The 17,410-nt window shown below is 37.3% G+C and overlaps 1 protein-coding gene across 3 annotated transcripts in view; it reads right to left on the bottom strand.

Annotated features, from left to right (window-relative positions):
- The window catches only part of fam49bb (family with sequence similarity 49 member Bb), a 53,406-nt gene that overhangs the window by 19,011 nt on the left and 16,985 nt on the right, over positions 1-17,410 (bottom strand). For 2 of the 3 annotated variants that reach the window (XM_084102758.1, XM_084102759.1), the window contains exon 2: positions 14,116-14,198. The gene's annotated coding sequence lies outside the window, so the exon portion shown is untranslated. Of the gene's footprint in view, positions 1-13,146; positions 13,227-14,115; positions 14,199-17,410 lie in introns of those variants that run through there. The other variant, XM_084102760.1, reaches the window with a different exon arrangement.

Here is a 17,410-nt window from a genome sequence, read left to right as displayed (position 1 = left end):
TTTGTAAGTTTTAAACACATTAGTTAAACAGAATGAGATGAGTTGTTAATACAAACTGTTTCTTTGCATTTGTTTTAGATTTATTGTCAGTACTGGGCTCGCAGTTCTGTGTTTGGTACTTTGTATTGTATGACCATGTTCGTCCGCCACCACGGAAGACCATTTTTGACCCAGGAAAACCCCTGAAATGGAGTATACTTTAAAAGAGTATGCATTCAGCTGTACGTATGTAAAGTGTTTGCGTTAAAGCAACATACTTTGGGCTTTATGATGACAATTTCAAGAGCTGAGTGGCCCAACCCAAACTTTTTTTGTCTCAAAGTTTCAGGGGGAACTGTTTGGAACAATGGAATAGATTTTCAATTTAGCTTGGTGATGCTAGTGACACTTTTAAAGTCTAAGAGTCAGAAAGAAGCAAGATAAAAAAACATGTTATTATGACTATTTTGGAAAACCTTGGCTAAAATTGAAAGTGGACTTCTAATGTTACAGATCTTTACAAAATCGCTCCAACACAGTTATAAAAGCACTGTGTTTTAGCCTGTTAGAAAGTAAACTGTACAAGGACGATTCTGAGAAATCACACAGAAGGAAAAAATCCTTCCTTCCAAGTATATACCAGTGTCCTCTAAAACAGTCACCTGACATATAACCAGATAAAACACTGAGAATTGTGGTGGAGGCATTTTCCCATCGGCTTACAATGATATTTCTCAGTATAAAAGTTGTTTTTACCAAGAACTCCAGTGGACCTGTAGGTAAGCCTCTTGCTTTAAGTGGCAGGAGTATCTGGTTTGAATCCTGTAATGTCATTTTTTGTTTGTTTGTTTATACATTTACCAAATGCGCATTTCAGCTGCAGATGACCTATTAAAACAAGTAATAATTAATGATGGGCCGTTGAATTATTAGAAAAATAATGCACACCCCGGGGTGGTAATGTGGCCACGATGCAAAGCAGACACATTTTTTGTGGGATTAATTTCTTATACATCTCATCCCAAGGCTCCATTGAAAATTCCAAAACATCATTTTTGAGCTAGTAACGGAGGCTTGACTCTTGAGCCATTGATATACAGGCTAATGTCAGGGCTATCTGGGTGTGTGCTTTGAATGCATGCACAAAGAAAACTTCTCGCATATCATGAGAGTACCGAACTGAGTTCTCTTTTGCACCTTATAATATAATATAATATAATATAATATAATATAATATAATATAATATAATATAATATAATATAATATAATATAATATAATATAATATAATATAATATCCTTACAATACAAAGATAGTTGTACAAGTACACACACACACACACACACACACACACAAAGTATTGACACAGATGTACACAATGTCATGACTACCTAATCCGTATTGTTTTGAAAGCTTGTTGTAAAGGTAGCTGCATCATACATATAGGCTGAACAACAAAAAAGACTGGGTTGTGTTTTCTTTCACCTAGTACAAAAGATGAAAGAGGAGAAGCAAGCAAACGAGAGGGAAAGGGTCAATCTAGGCCATGACAACAGCAGCGCATTACCCATGATTCCTGCGCCTCTGGCGGGAAGGGAGAGGAGTATAAAAACACACACACATAAGCATGTAGACAGCTAGATGTAGGTCACAGACATGAGTGTTTATGTGTGTATATGAGTGTTATATAATCTAGCTGATGGTGAGACAGGACACTTCTAAAAGAGATGCAAATCTGGACAGCATGGGAAAAACAGTGACTCCTACACGCTTGTCATTACAATTAACGTTTGTCATAGGGGCGAAGTATAAATAGCAGATCACTGAATGTCTTGGAGTGAATGAGTGAATTATATTGGCAGTTGGTTTATGTAACTGGTTAGTATGTGGAGAGTCATATACCGTATATTTTCTTAACATACAAGAGTTGAGTATAAGGGAAGGTGTAAAACTTCGTCCTTTAATTCATCACCATTTATTTTTAAATTTTCACTATCTATTTTTAATCATTAATTTAAAGAACAGATATTCCATGTATTCTCTCAGTTAATGTAGAATTATCAAGTAAGGCTGAAATTATAAATTATAATGAACTAAATTGACAGCCTTACTTAAAAGTAAATATGTCAATTTAACATTTCAATTTAGTGTGACTAATAATTAAAATAAAGAACCAACAATTATATACAGTATATAAAAACAATAACATTTAAAAAGTAAATCATCTTATATACTTCTAAAGTTTTATGTCATCAATGATTTTGTCTGCTGCAATAATTTCTATATAATAATAATAATAATAAAAAAAATAATAATAAAAAAAATAAAATAATAATAATAATAATAATAAAATATAATATAATATTATTTATATTAAATAAATAACATTATATATTTATTGGCTTAATTAATTGACATCATGCAATATTAAAATATTAATTTAATCAATCTGTTAATTTAATCAATGGATATCCCTTCTAATAATTAATTAAAAAATGTAATTTAATTTCATTGAAATTAATTGTAGATATAACACACCACATGACACTGCTGGAATTGCTTGAAATTTCAGTCAACTAGTCTCGTGCATGTCTGGGCTGGGAACACGGCAGAGAGATATGTAGAGTGACAGGAGACAGGCTGCTGACAGGTGGTAAGTTGAGACATGAAGAGGTAGACAGGTAAACAGGCAAAGATACAGTGGGCATGAGATTTGACGAGAAGTGACGCAGGGGTTGAAGTCAGGTGAAGCTGAGCTGGGATCATCTGTGTGTGAGGGTCTCAAACAGTTACAGGGACTGGAAGATACTGACAGTAAACCAATGATCAAAAGCACTCTAACCCATACTGACAGAAGAAAAACTCACCTGAGCCAGCATACTCAAACTGATTCAGACATTCACACTTTACAAAGAGACACATGGACACATGGTGAGGGACAGTGACAGGTTAAAGCTACACAGAGGATCATGTGGAGGTCAAGGCTTAGCAAAGTTTAGGATTAGAGTTCAAGATCAGAGGTGTGAGTCAATCTCACGAAACAACCGCTGAAGCAGTGCAAAATAATAGTATCTTCCCTTGGCTTGCTTGCAAAGGTTAAGTTTTTAGGTGTGCAAAAGTATGTTACAAAGAGCGTTCATTTTATGGACAACCAAAAACAACGGAAAAACCCAAAACTAGAGAAATCTGAAGAACAATGAAATCCAAAATCACCTTATTAATATAACATAACATAATATAATTAGTGCTGGACAACGATTAATTGCATCCAAAATAATATATGTGTGTGTACTGTGTATAATTATTAATGTGTATATAAAACACACACATATGCATGTAAATATTTAAGAAGTATTATATTTATACACATATTTATATTTATATTTATTTATTTATATATAAATAAATACAAATTCTTAAATATATAGGCCTACATGCATGTGTATTTATATATACAAACAGATATATTATGTAAACACAAACTTTTATTTTGGATGCCATTAATCGTTGGCCAGCACTAAATATAATATAATATAATATAATATAATATAATATAATATAATATAATATAATATAATATAATATAATATAATATATGTCGTAACATAATATAATATAATTTAAACTATATATAATGCTTTTGTGCCCGCTTTACTGTGTTCATACTGATGGAAAGTTACTAAAAATAAATGTGATTGAATCCAAGCCATGCCAAAGATGTACCGCTGCCAAGTGCGCCAACCCCAAATCCCAGCCAGCGCTCCCTCTAACCATTAGGGGGTCATTCCAAGGACGCCCATCTCAAAAATCCAATATTGCACCAAATTTTCACTGACAATCATAGTTCGTATTAAAACAAAAAAGCAAACAAAAAACGTAAAATATTTTATTTTACCTCTTAATATTTCATAGACAAAATACATAAAGTCAAAAGTTTTCATTTGTGGTAATGATATCATTGGCTTAAAGGTCATAATTACTCCTCATGACAACAACAGGGTATGTGGGCCACACTGAGGCAAGAGTGAAGATTATATGAGGCTCAGTGCATTTGCCTCTCAGCTTCATTCACAGTGGTCCCAAAGGGTGAAGGCGAGCTCCCCATACGAGCGCTTTCCGACAGAGAGAGGCTCTGACCTGGTTGTTTTCTTTTGGAAGCCTCCTACTGGGAGATTGCGTGCTGGAGGAGAGGAGCTACGATGGGATCTGAAGAAGGAGGGGGGAAAAGGGGGGTTCATTTAAGCCTGCTGGGCACTTACCATTCACTACTGCATTTTGATTGGCTGCACGCAAAGTTCTCCTTCTCCTGCACTCCACTGTATCCATGGAGCTGAAAAAAAGCTGGTGCTACCAAAAACACGCCGACAGCCAATCAGAAAGCGAATGGCGAGGTGGAGGGGAGGATGAGGGCACTGGAACAGTAGTCCCGACTTAAGAGCTTGCGTATGAATATATGAATAGCGATGAGGTAATGCGCCAAAAATGCACAACTAGCGCAACAGCGACATGCTGATTAATCACGGAATTCAACCAATAACTGACATTCCAGTCAGAGATGCAGAAATACATCATCAGTTATCCTGGTAAAAATGTAAAATAGAATGAGCTGCATTTATACCCACTCCAATATTTTACAATAATCTAAATGCATGTATGCAATGCAACCGATAACATATGGCATGCTGGAATTCTGCAGGAGCACTGCAGCATGGGAATCCACGTGCTCCGCCATACTACGCTATAGTTGTGGCGGCATAGAAAAAAAAAAAAAAAACAATCTCCCCCTCCGTCACGTGGGCACGGCCGTGGAGTGGCTAACCGGCTGCCTGGGGCATCGAGGGGGAGGGGAGCGAGTGAATTAGTGTGTTTTCATGTGCTTGCTTATTTGAGTGAGTGGATGTAATAATCCAGTTATGTATGTGGTGAAGTATGTGCAGAATTGATCCTAATGGGAGAATATTGCCAGAAGAGCGACACTTAACGTAGCAGCCTTGTCTAAAATCTAATTTATAGAGGCTTAGCCAGAGATGTATGCAATTCAGGATTAAAATACACATTTATTGACTCACGTCAAGTGTGTGTCTGTGATATCTGTTAAAGTATGCTCAAGTATGAGTAATGTGTGCATGCCTGTGATGCATCATGCAGTGTCACTCTACAGCAGCATCACTTACATCCTTGTCTGCAGTTTTAACTTGACCTAAATTTCCCGGGGCGTGCCGCCACATCGTATTAGCCGAAAAGCTGTGCTCTGATTTCACCCCGAACCCTTGAAACCCACCCAGTCAAACAGAAAATGGGGGTGCAGATACCCTTCATTCAGCCTAAAAATCTTGCATGACCTGCCTGACCTGCCTGACCCCACCCGGCTGAGTTGATGAGTTAAATAAAATGAAGGAATCAAAAGGATGATGGATGAGGGGAAGCGTGCATTTGTTTTTGACTTGTAGCTCCGCCCACACTGGCCACACTGGAGTAAACAGCCGCTTTAATGCCCTCTTTAAGCACAAAATCAAAACAAACTGCTGGATAAGCCAATGAGGTTGCGGCGCTCTTGGGGGATGTAAGCTATTGGTGCCTCTGGTTTGAATTTTACTGCAACAACACTGTCAAAATGACAACCGTAACATTTGTAGCTTTGATGTAACCTGCACCATGACAAATAGTGACACACAAACAGCGTGAAGTTACTGCTGCTCACTTACAATTGTTATCATTTAAAGAATTTGCATAATTCTCAAGTAGGTGGTGGTGTATGGTGATAACCGAAGAGGTTGAGAGTAGGATTTTTGGTTAATCTCTCCTACAATAGGACCTCTTAGGCGGCGATGTACCTTTCACGATCAAAGCCAGAAACCATGGCAACCGAATATCATAAGCCAAAACAGGGCACCTCATCTGAAATGTTGGGAGAAGGAATTTTAAGCCTCCCCATTCCAAACGTTCAAAGTCTGTTTAATCGACAAACAAGCATCACTTCCATTTCTGAAGCTCTTGAGATTAATGTAATCTTTCAAAGTTCCTTATGTTTTGTAAAGGAACAATGAGTTACACCTAAAAAAACGAAAACTGAGAGACAGAACTTAATGCATCCTGCCTCCTAAATGTCACAGGTAGTGTAACTTCAGAAAACAGCAGAACTGGAGAGAATTCATGTATTGGTGTCCTTCTTTTACTGTGAAGGTCTTTAAGATCTGAGAAAGTCATTTGGCGCAAGACAAGCGCAGGACGTTTAGCCTCTGCATACAGATTAACACTGGCTGTGGCACTTTCGCAGCCTCAAGATGGAGATCTTGGCTAGGAAGTTTGCATGTGTAAGAAATACAATGTCTGACCCCCTTTTTGAAGCACTGATGTCTCTTGGCTATCAAAAAAAAAAAGAAAAAAAAGAGACATTATTTGACAAAAAGAAAAATGTCAAATGGTTGTTTCAGTTTCTTTCGGTTTGCTTAATTCAGAGTAAGTGTGTGGCGGTCAGGAGAGTTGTTCGTGCGGAGTGTGAAGGGTGGGGCACTGTCAAACTGTGATGGGATTTTTGGGGTTGTGTGCAGCATGAGTTGGATTTACGCTAAGAGGCTTGAGATGGATTTTTAGGCACAGAGCACCCTCTGCTGAAAGGTGTGTGCAGTCGACCACTCCCTATTCTCTGGAAAATAAAATAAAAGTGTATTGCATCAAGAAAATACTAATACCCACAATTCTTAATCTAGGACTGGTGTAAATTTCATAATAAGGTAAGAAAAGGGTATTCAGGGTATTTTTTTTAATATCAACCATTGGGGATTGGACTGATGAATTGGGCACCAAGACCAAGAGCATGTATTAAGAAAAAATATAAGAAGCCTGCACTATTTTCATAACAGACTTAATGATGGCTTCATAAAACTTTAGCAAAAATGGTCAATGGAGAATGATCTTGACATTAACACAGCAGGGGAATGACAGCGTCTGTAAAACGTATGTGGTATGCATGGGTGGGCGGTAAGTGCAGTGTGTATATGACACACGATAAATGAAAGGGGAGCTAAACCAATGAATATTTAACTAATCCTTCCTCTCCCTTCAGCTGCATCAACATGTCTCTGAGAGCAGGCACTGACTGACTCACAAAACACACCGCCATCCTTCTCATACCTAAAAGATGTCTCAGATCTCAGTGGCTGCGTCTGCTCGCTCAGCACCACTTCACCTCATATCATGTCTTAAAAGGGCAATTATTGCCAAAGGTCAATGGAAAAGCAAAAGTGCACTTAAAAACACGAGTGTATCCATATGCAAACTGAAAAATGTATATTTAGCTTTGTTGAATGGAAACTTCTCTTCATTTACTTAAGTTACTTTCTACTTTGTTGTAGAATTAAAAGGTTAGCTCACCCAAAAACTAAAATTCTGTCATCATTTACTCACCCTCATGTCGTTCCAAACCCGTAAGATCTTTGTTCATCTTCAAAACACATATAAAGATATTTGAAATGAAAAATCAGATAAATGAAATCTGAGAGATTTCTGTGTCTCCATTACCACCCACATAACTACTACTTTGTTGCTTCAAAAAGAGATAGTAAAACTAATTCATATGAATTGAGCGGTTTAGTCCAAATCTTCTGAAGAGACACTATTGTGATGAACAAATTTTATTTATGTATTCAAGGATAAACATTCATTAACGCACGTATCAGTTATGGTAAACGGAAGCTCAAGCATATTCACATGACATGCGAGAATCAATGAGGTTCATTCTCGTGTGTTACACAACACGTTTGAACTTCTGTAAAAACCAATGAGGTTTGTTCTTACGCATCAAGCAAGTACGGTTGAGCTTCTGTTTATGTTTATGTTCAATGTTAATGTGAATAAAAGCCTAAATCCAATCTGTTCATTACATAAAGTGATCGTGTCTCTTCAGAAAACTTTGGACTAAACCGCTCGATTAATATGGATTAGTTTTACGATCTCTTTAGAAGTTTTTGAAGCTTCAAAATGGTTGTTGCCTAGCCGCCAATGGAGGGACAGAAAGCTCTCAGATTTCATCAAAAAGATGTGTTACGAAGATGAACGAAAGTTTAAAGGGGTGAGGGTGATTAATGACAGAATTTTTATTTTTGGGTGAGCGAACCCTTTAAGTCCTACAGCTTTGGTAAAATGTAGTCAACTATAGGCATCGTTTGAAATTTTGCCCCCCAAAAAATTACTTTTATTGTCAATTTCACTTATTTATTCTCATCATTAGTTTAGTTACCTATCCCAGTATGGAGTCATTTGGAGCTTGTCTGACAGAGAACTAATGTCTTGTAGATCTTGGGAAAGATGGATTGTTGTGATAGTAAAGACATTCTAGGGCCTTTCTAGGGTTGGTCACTAATGTCCCCTCTTCACTGCCCAGTACAATGACATTCAGAAATACCACCCATTCATTTATTAAGTTCAAATCGGATTCAATCATCTAATTCAAGTCAATCTACAGTATCATTTTTAGGAATGAAGATAGTTACCAAAATAATACACAAGTTGCCACTTTCAAAAAGTGATGAAAGTGTCTAAAATCCAGAAACAACACGCATGTGTAGGACAATAACTTATAAGTTTGCAAATGGCGCCACCTGCTGTACAAAATAAACAATTACACTCCAACACCACCAAATGCGCATTACACCAAGCATTACCGTAAATTTAAATTAGAAATACCATGGCAGAAAGCTTAAAATCAAAAATCAACTGAATCAAACAGACATAGATAAATATGGAAAACAACAGAGTTTATTTACTACACACTAGATTCAATAGTAGACTTTCCCTGTAGGACAATAAAAGAGGCAAAACCATGAACCATGTCCAGAGAGCTGGGGTTTTTTTTTTTTACCCAGACAAATAGCAAGGTACTTAAAATCATTAAAAACATCTTCTAAACCACAGAAATGGAACCTGGAAACCACCCAGAACACCCTAGATTTGTGTCAGGGCATTCACATTGAAAATATGAAAATTCATTGGTGTTGGAAAGTGTTGGAACCCTAAATAGTTTAGATAGTTTTACTATCTGCATATTCTACTCTGTCATTTAGGGTTCCAACACTTTCCAACACCAATGAATTTTCATGATTTCTAGTCATTCATGGCTCTTCCAGTCAATCAAGCTAAGTGATTTTTTTAATCATTTCATAGAGATATAAGATACAAGTATAGCGTTGATTTTTAGTTGAAGAGATATTTGACAATGAAGCAGAATCAATTACACGACTGTTCAAATGTTTGTGGTCAATACGATTTTTTTACGTTTTTGAAATAAGTCTTAGGCTCATCAAGCATAAAAATACAGTATAAAAACAGTAATATTGTGAAATATTACTACAATTTAAAATACTGTTTTCTACTTTAGTGTGACATACTTCAGAAATCATTATAATATGCTTTTTGTTTGCTCAGGAAACATTTCTGATTATTAACAGTGTTGAAAACAGTTGGGCTGCTTATTATTTTTGTGGAAACCATGATACATTTTTCAGAACAACAGAAATCTTTTTTAACATTATAAATGTCATCACTTTTGTTCAATATAATGCATCCTTGCTGAATAAAAGTATTAATTTCTTTCAAAATAACAATCTTTTAAGATTTTATTTATTTTAATTATCATTTCAGACCTTTGAAATTCCCTGGACTGTAGGAAGGCAGTTCAAGACACCAGTTTAATTATAACCAGAGTTAGTATACACATGATGTGGAAGAGACTTGTTTTTCTGTTTCGATTATTATCTAAATAACCAGCAATCCAATCTCATTTCTAATCAAAATGCAGATGGACAGACTGTAACTGTCTAACTGATACTGCCAGACATCTGAAAATAATCAGGCATGAATCATACAGTTATTCCAACAACAAACAGCTCAGAGCAATCGTGTAAATCCTATTAAAGTGGTGAATCCTCTTGTAGAGGCAGTTTTCAAGATTACCAGACAGTGGCAGCATTGGCTGATATGCAGGGGGAGGGGCTGACACTGTTAAAGATGACCTCAGGCTCCACTGTTTGGCATATATAATCCATCCTCGCCTTGCAAAACTACAAGGCGTTTTCATTGGCTCCCAGCCACAAAATTTGGAATAATCCAAATGCTAAAATGACATTTTGTGAGTGCATTTTATGAACTAGGTGTCTGCTTACAGATAGATGTCAAGATGAAAAGGGTGTGTTCTCTACCTCAAAGTCAGCAATTATGTGTGCACCAGCTTGTCAATGTATCCATGGAAACAAAGGCAAAAACAAACATGGGTGGTTAGGGGAAGGAAATAATAAATATAAAATAATTTGGTGGAGGAAAAAGACGCAAGCTAAAAAAGTCATAAGGGCGGAGGCATGTTGTCATCTAAAATAAAAGTTGTGGTAGTTTTTTCTTCCCTATTGTGATGTACATCCAGGTGATACAGATTCACGAACAAGGAATAAAAAAAAATGTGCGCCACACTTGCCCATCGGCCCATCTGAATCGTTGATCATTTGCTATTGCTGAGATCTCACGTGAGTGACCAGACGGACAAACAGACAGATAGATCGATAGATTTTTTCCAGCATTGGCAAGTTAAAGCTGACTGAATGGTTAAGAATAATGGGTGATATTCATTAGTTATTTGTTTATGGGTCATTATCCAGCTTTCTGCACACTTTAAAGAGATAATTCAACCAAAACTAAAAATTCTGTCATCATTGACTTCCTTCCATTTGTACTATGGAAGTCACTGGGGACCAGCAACTGTTTGGTAGCCAATATTCTTCCAAATAGCTTTTGTTTTCAACAGAATAAAGAAACTCATACAGGTTTCGTACAACTTGAGCATGAGTAAATTATTACTGAATTTTTATTTTTGGGTGTACTATCCCTTTAAAGGCACAATATGTAACTTTTTTGCTTTAAAAATAGCAAAAATCACTATATCTATGTTATATATTTTTTTATAGTTGTGTACTTACATTATCCTGACTGTTTCCAACAACTTTCAAACCAGGAGAAATTTGTAATTTAATTCGAGAAACGTCCCGTTTCTTTATTTCCGTTTTGTCGCCGTCAATGGCGTCATATCCGCATTGTCCCTGGTTTCCGCTCCTACTGCCATAGCAACCAGAGCTATGAACCAGAGCCCTCTGATAGTAACCAAAGCGACTGACGCGGACAACTTTGTAGTTCACAATGTCTATTTGCACGCTGTTGTTGTTTCGTTCAAACATTATGGACCATGGCAAGCAGACTTTGGATAAAAAAGGAGAACTAAAACGAGAATCAATATCAGCGCGGTGTTTTCGAGATGCCGAGAGCTCCCATAGACAGTATATAAACGAGAGCTCCACGTCCGAGACTTTGACCGCTCCTACATGTACTTTATTAAACAGGTGAGCACATTTACATAAAACTAATCAATGTTATATAGTTCAACAATGATAAAATGTCAGAATATGATCTGTATGTTATTCTAATGTTGATCTAGCTTACTGCTAGTCTCATACAGACAAACTAACACATACATTTAAACACATTCAAATGCAGTTTAGTGTGATAGTGTAATGTTAGACCAAGTGAAACAGCGCTGCGTTACCTCAGAAGTTTAATTTGTCTAATAAACTGACCTGTGAGCAGTAATTCTGCGTGTAGTTCGGTAGAATGAAATGTCCATATTCCTTTTATATCCGCGTGTGGAGCTGATAGCTGTCTCTTAGCAATCCCGAACTGCTTCATATCACAGTCATGATAAAAACGTTGATGTATTCAGTCATCCATAAACATTATTAGATCGGTCGGCTTGACGTTGACGACAAGATCCATAATTCTTAGCAAATTTTGCGTCATCAATCTACGCCTTTGTTATTATAAATAGGTTAGCGACCCCTAGTGCGAAAAATTCCATACTGTACGTTTAAATCTGGCACAAAGTTAAAGCATTGCACTAAAGGCCTATTTATACTTCTGCGTCGAACTGCCGCCGTAGCTACGTCGTAGGCTGTGTGTAGCGCGCGTACCCTTCGGCGTACCCTGACGTGCACCTCTCCAAAAATTTAACAACACGTCAATTCTACGCGGACGCAAGCGCTGTGATTGATGTGCCAGAACCCCTCCCTCGGGGTTTCACATGCTCCCTAGGTGCGCGTCAACGCGGACAACAACGCAGAAGTATAAATTAAAACCAACACGTTGCCTACGGCGTATAGGCTCCGGCCTATATAGAAGTATAATGAGGCCTTAAGATTGCATTTATTGTAATTGGCCAGTTTGTTGCGATTGTTTCAGTTATTTACAGAAAATTACTTTTTTATTTAAAGGTGTTAACTATATTAATCTTACACTGCAAAGTACAAAGGATTCAATTAATCACAACAATTTGTGACAATTATTTAATGAACGAAGCACACCGAAAAATGTAAGATAAAGCCCTAAACCAGACAATTGATCACCATAATCACAATTATTTCTTTGACAATTAATCGTCAGCCAAATTTCATAATCGGGACAGAACCTAGCCCTAATAATCCCCTCTTTCATCACACGACAATGCATTTCTAATGTATTACATCTAAACATCTAAACAACCCACCCGACTGAAAACTGGCACGCATTCAGTACCCTCTCCATGCTCTCAGAGAAACCACAAACAGCTATTCGCTTGGCTTTAGACTCTCCTCCATCATGCATATAAATGGGGCCACCTTCTCTAAACTCTGACACTATGATTACATAAGCCGCCATCCTAGAGGAACAGGAAGCTGCATTACTCAAGCCTTCTTTATGTCCCACAATGCCATTCACTTCCGCAGTGGCCTTGTTACACAATCTGGGCTCACATCTCTGTTGGAAAAAAGTGCAAAGCAAGACGTTCTCTCTCTTTTATTAAAGCTTGAAAAACAATTGTGACAGAACTACATGCCATCAACTGCTGGGAAAACTGCACTGCTTTCTCAGATGATCAAGTATAAGTGTATAAAACAAAAATACTGAATCAAGTAAATCATAAAACAATAAACACACAAAAATATTTGATGTCTGTGTCCAAAGCTTAAACAAAAGAACCCAAAGCTTATCTCAGCGCTCAAACCAATTACAAATACTAAGACAGATGATAAACTCAAAGACTGCTTTGCACCTGCAACACATCAACAGCCGTGAGAACAGGAAAACTCCACATACCAGAAAACACTGAAACAAGAATGTCCCACACCCCAATCCAGCAGCCCAGAGCAGAATCATATGAGAGCTAGAGCACCAGGACACCCAGAATGCTGAACTGACAAAAGAGACTCACTGCTAAAATATCAGGGGAATGCAGGAGAGAGGAAGTGGTTTCTGGACAACTGAACTGTGGTGTCATTCAGATGTTAAGGTCTTGCAATACACTTAATAAAAACAATTTACAATGAAAACCGAACACCTTTACATGTTCAAGATACAGCACATGAACACTGTTCAAAACAAATGTAATGCGATAAAACAGTCAAGTGTTTTTCCTAACCAACTTTATGCATCAAGTCATTTTGACGGTCACATTTTTACATTTAGTAGCTCCATCCACAGTAAAATCTCATTGGTTCAAACTCCTGCTCTGCATGTTTGTATTTTAAATGTCAAATATGTTTTAACTGGCTGTGATTTTGTTGCTTAGTGCAAGCAACATTTGGTGCAACAAACTTGATGCTTTGTGCCTAGCTAGGGAGATGTGTAATATGAAAAGCAATTACAGCACAGTAACTGTAATATGGCAGTGATTTTAAAGGGGTCATATTTTACCGTACCATGTTAATGTAAGTGCATTTTCAGAATGAGCTGATTTTTGTGGTTTAGTTTCAACAAATTCTTCATGTTGGTTCTGAAATTTAGATATCAAAAAGTTCATTGTATTTAAGGAAGTGTATTTATTTACACTACCGTTCAAAATTTTCTTTGCATTAAATTGATCAAAAGTGACACTAAAGACTTTTACAATGTTACAAAACATTGCTATTTAGAATACATTAGTGTCTTCTTAATAGGCTAATTATCCTAGACAAAAAATATTACAGTTAATACACAAATTTGAACAAAACAGTTGCTACAGTTCAAATAGTAAAATAACTGTACAGGAGTTGTAATAGAGCTGTGATTGTGTGTTGAGATGCTTACCAGCAGAAAAGCAGAGGAGGTGACAGAAGGGAGGCCTAGCCAGGCACTCGCCAAGGTCGCAATCCTACAGAAGTACTAACAATCTGCAAAAAGAGAAGAGAAAAATATTTTTTCATTATCACCACTAAACATAAGAAAAATAAAAAGCAACAGAGCTGTGATATCAATCACTGAATGTGCTTTTAAGCAGCATTTCTCCTTTTCAATTCCTCTAAAAATGAGTCTTTCTCCCCATTATTTCACAATTCAAAGCCTAGAATAATCCTTAACATACTAAAGCCAGGCTAATGTATTCTCACAACCTAATCACTCAGTGTACATTAAGTTCCTGAATTTAAACTGGCTTCAGACGTCCTTCAATCAGTTTGTTATACCACGCATGAATAATTAGCCCATAACCACAGAAACAAACACAGTGTTGTCTTGTCAAAGTTATCAAAACAACTACTGTGCGCAGCTTTGGTCTAACGGCTGCAGTGAATCAAGCCCTCATCATACCACAAGACTCAAGCCTGAAGATGTGTGGTTTGATGAGGGCAGGGGATGTGCTAGATTTGTAATAATTATGTTCTTAACAATCAAGCTGACTTTGTCCCCTCTTCATGTAATGCCTGTAGGCTGAAAAACTGCCCTAGTGGTAAAGCGCTGGGAGGTGTTCTGGCCACTTCCTCTTGTGCAACACTTCCTCCCATTCACGACAGAGTTCAGCTTTCCATTGTGCTTGCTAGCTTCACCCTTACCTTGTGTCAGTGTAGACCATATAGTGCTGTTATTTTACAAACCCTAACCCTACTAGACATCAGTGTGTAACACATCCTGCATCGTTTGTGCTAAGTATGCTCAAATCATGAAGTTTGTTGAGAAGAGTGTTTTATTATTTTTCTAAACAATCAAATTAATGATTTTTGCATGGTTGATAAGAAAATAAACACACACACACACACACAATTTAAGAAGGGACCAGAGCCATGCCAAGACCGGAATATCATAAAGACTACTGAGCTACTATCCAGAACACACTAGCAACCACCTAGCAACTTTCGAGAACACCCAACTGCTACTTAGAAATACCTTAGCAGCAACCATCCAAAACACTTTAGCAACCCCCTAACAACCATCCAGAACACCCTAGCAACCACCAAAAAACCCATTCAGAACACCTCATCAACCAATTATTGACAGCCTACTAACCAAAAGCCCAATAATCATCCAGAACACCTTGGCAATCACCTAGACCTAGCAACACCCTACCATCCAAAATGCCCTAACAACTGAATAACAATACAACAGCATAAATCTGGTTTATATTCATATCCTGTATTTTTTATATAAATTATACCATTCAGTTTCTTTAGTGGTTCTTGAATGTCTGCATTCTAAAGCAGATTTCTTGAATTCTTTCTCAGAAGCACTAAAAGAACGAATTAAAAATAAATATAATTTAGTAACTTAAAATTAAACCAACATCATGAAATTCCTTACAATCCTTTTGCAAGCTTTTATTCACTATGAAATTAAAAATGTAAATGTAATATAAAATGTCAAATTAGTTTTAGTTCATTAGGACACTAAATTCAATCAATGCTAAATTAATCAAAACAATACACACCATCCCATATATATTCACATGGGCTTTTAAAGAGTTAGATTACACAAAACATTTTGTCATCATGTATTTCACCCATGTCATTTCAAATAAGTATTTTATTCATCTTGGCTTCTCCAGGCTTACTGCTCTAGTCTGTGTTACCGGTGCAACAGTACACCGATTACATTCAGAGTCGCAGCACAGTGCAGCAGGAGTCAGATTTCACTTATCAAATGACAAGAGGGATGCAGTGTTGCCAAGTCCACGGTTCTCCTGTGAAATTGGGTTACTTTCACACTGTTGCCGCAGGTAGTTTTTGTAGGTAAAGTCTCGGAACGAGATTTTTACCAGGAGACCCCACTCCCTGGAACGCCATTGGGCTAGTTTTGGCCGTGATTGGGCTAGTTTTGATTAGCAATTGGGCAGGTTTTATTGTGTAGACCTGACAACTCTGGACAGATGACTGACAAGACAATGGCAGAGAATTTGGGGAGCAACAGATGAGCACCCCTTTCAATCCGATCGAAATTTTGTTCGGATCGATTGAGGTGTTTACATGAAGGCTTTTCAGTCCGATTGAGCCGTCAATCCGATTACTAACGGATTATTTGGTTGCATGTAAACGTAGCAGTGACAAAGTACAGCGTACTTTTCGCAACGCAAGTGCGCGTTCAAAGGCGATTTCAAATCAATACCCTGCATATATTGATTGCGGCTCCTTGATGCCTGCAAATTAGGCCTATACACAGAGTATGCATAATCGCGTATTCAAAAGTGGAAGTGAAAAACGAACACGTTCATGAACAATTAAACGGCTTCATTCATATGAGCTATGTTTACAGAGCCTTGATGAACTTCTTCCTCAAAGTTTTAGTTGTATGGACTTTGAATGGAGGGACAGAAATCTCTCAGCTTTCATTTAAAATACTTTCATTTGTGTTTCGAAGATGAACATGATGAAATTCATACAGGATTGGAACGACATGAAAGTGAGTAATTGACAGAATTTTCATTGTTGGGTGAACTATCCCTTTAAATCTGAATAAAACATTCAACCTATTCTGAGCAGTGTGAAAAGCAAACATCACCAGAAAAACATCCAGGACTCTCTAAAAATGCTTGACAAACTAGCAACTGTGAATTCCTGACCATGTGTAATGTTACTCTTTGTAAAATACTCTTAGCTTGACAGATTTGTCAGAAGGTCAGATAAAGGCAGTTAAAACTCTGCTTGCACAAGAGTCATGTTTCCTTGAGAGGTGTCATCATTTCATCCCTCCTAAAACACATCTGAGGTCAGTAGGTTCAAACTGGCAGTTTCTTTGCCATTGAAACTGCAAAAATGTCCATTTGCTCGTTTCACAATCTTCAGTCAGTCTAACAATAATCCCCAACATGATAAAAATGCTGAAAATTGCTCAGTTTAGATCCAGCACTGAGAAAATGTAACTCAACAGAGCAGATCAAACCATGAAAAAGAGCATGCCTAACCAACCATGCTGTATGTCACGACTACACATTGGTTTGGTGGTCAAACAAAGGGTTGCAAGGACATGGTCATCTTGCTTTAATAAAATGGAACCCAGTTCAGATAAGACAGATAAGACAGATAAGATGGATTCACTGGCATTGTTGTGATGCTTTATATTTAGCTAACAAACCATACAGGATATAACACGATCCTATCATGCGTAGACAAATATGGAT

The sequence above is a fragment of the Abramis brama genome, assembly GCF_963993115.1.
Source record: "Abramis brama genome assembly, chromosome: 24".
NCBI classification, from domain to species: domain Eukaryota; kingdom Metazoa; phylum Chordata; class Actinopteri; order Cypriniformes; family Leuciscidae; genus Abramis; species Abramis brama.
This window is presented reverse-complemented; position numbering and strand designations above follow the sequence as displayed.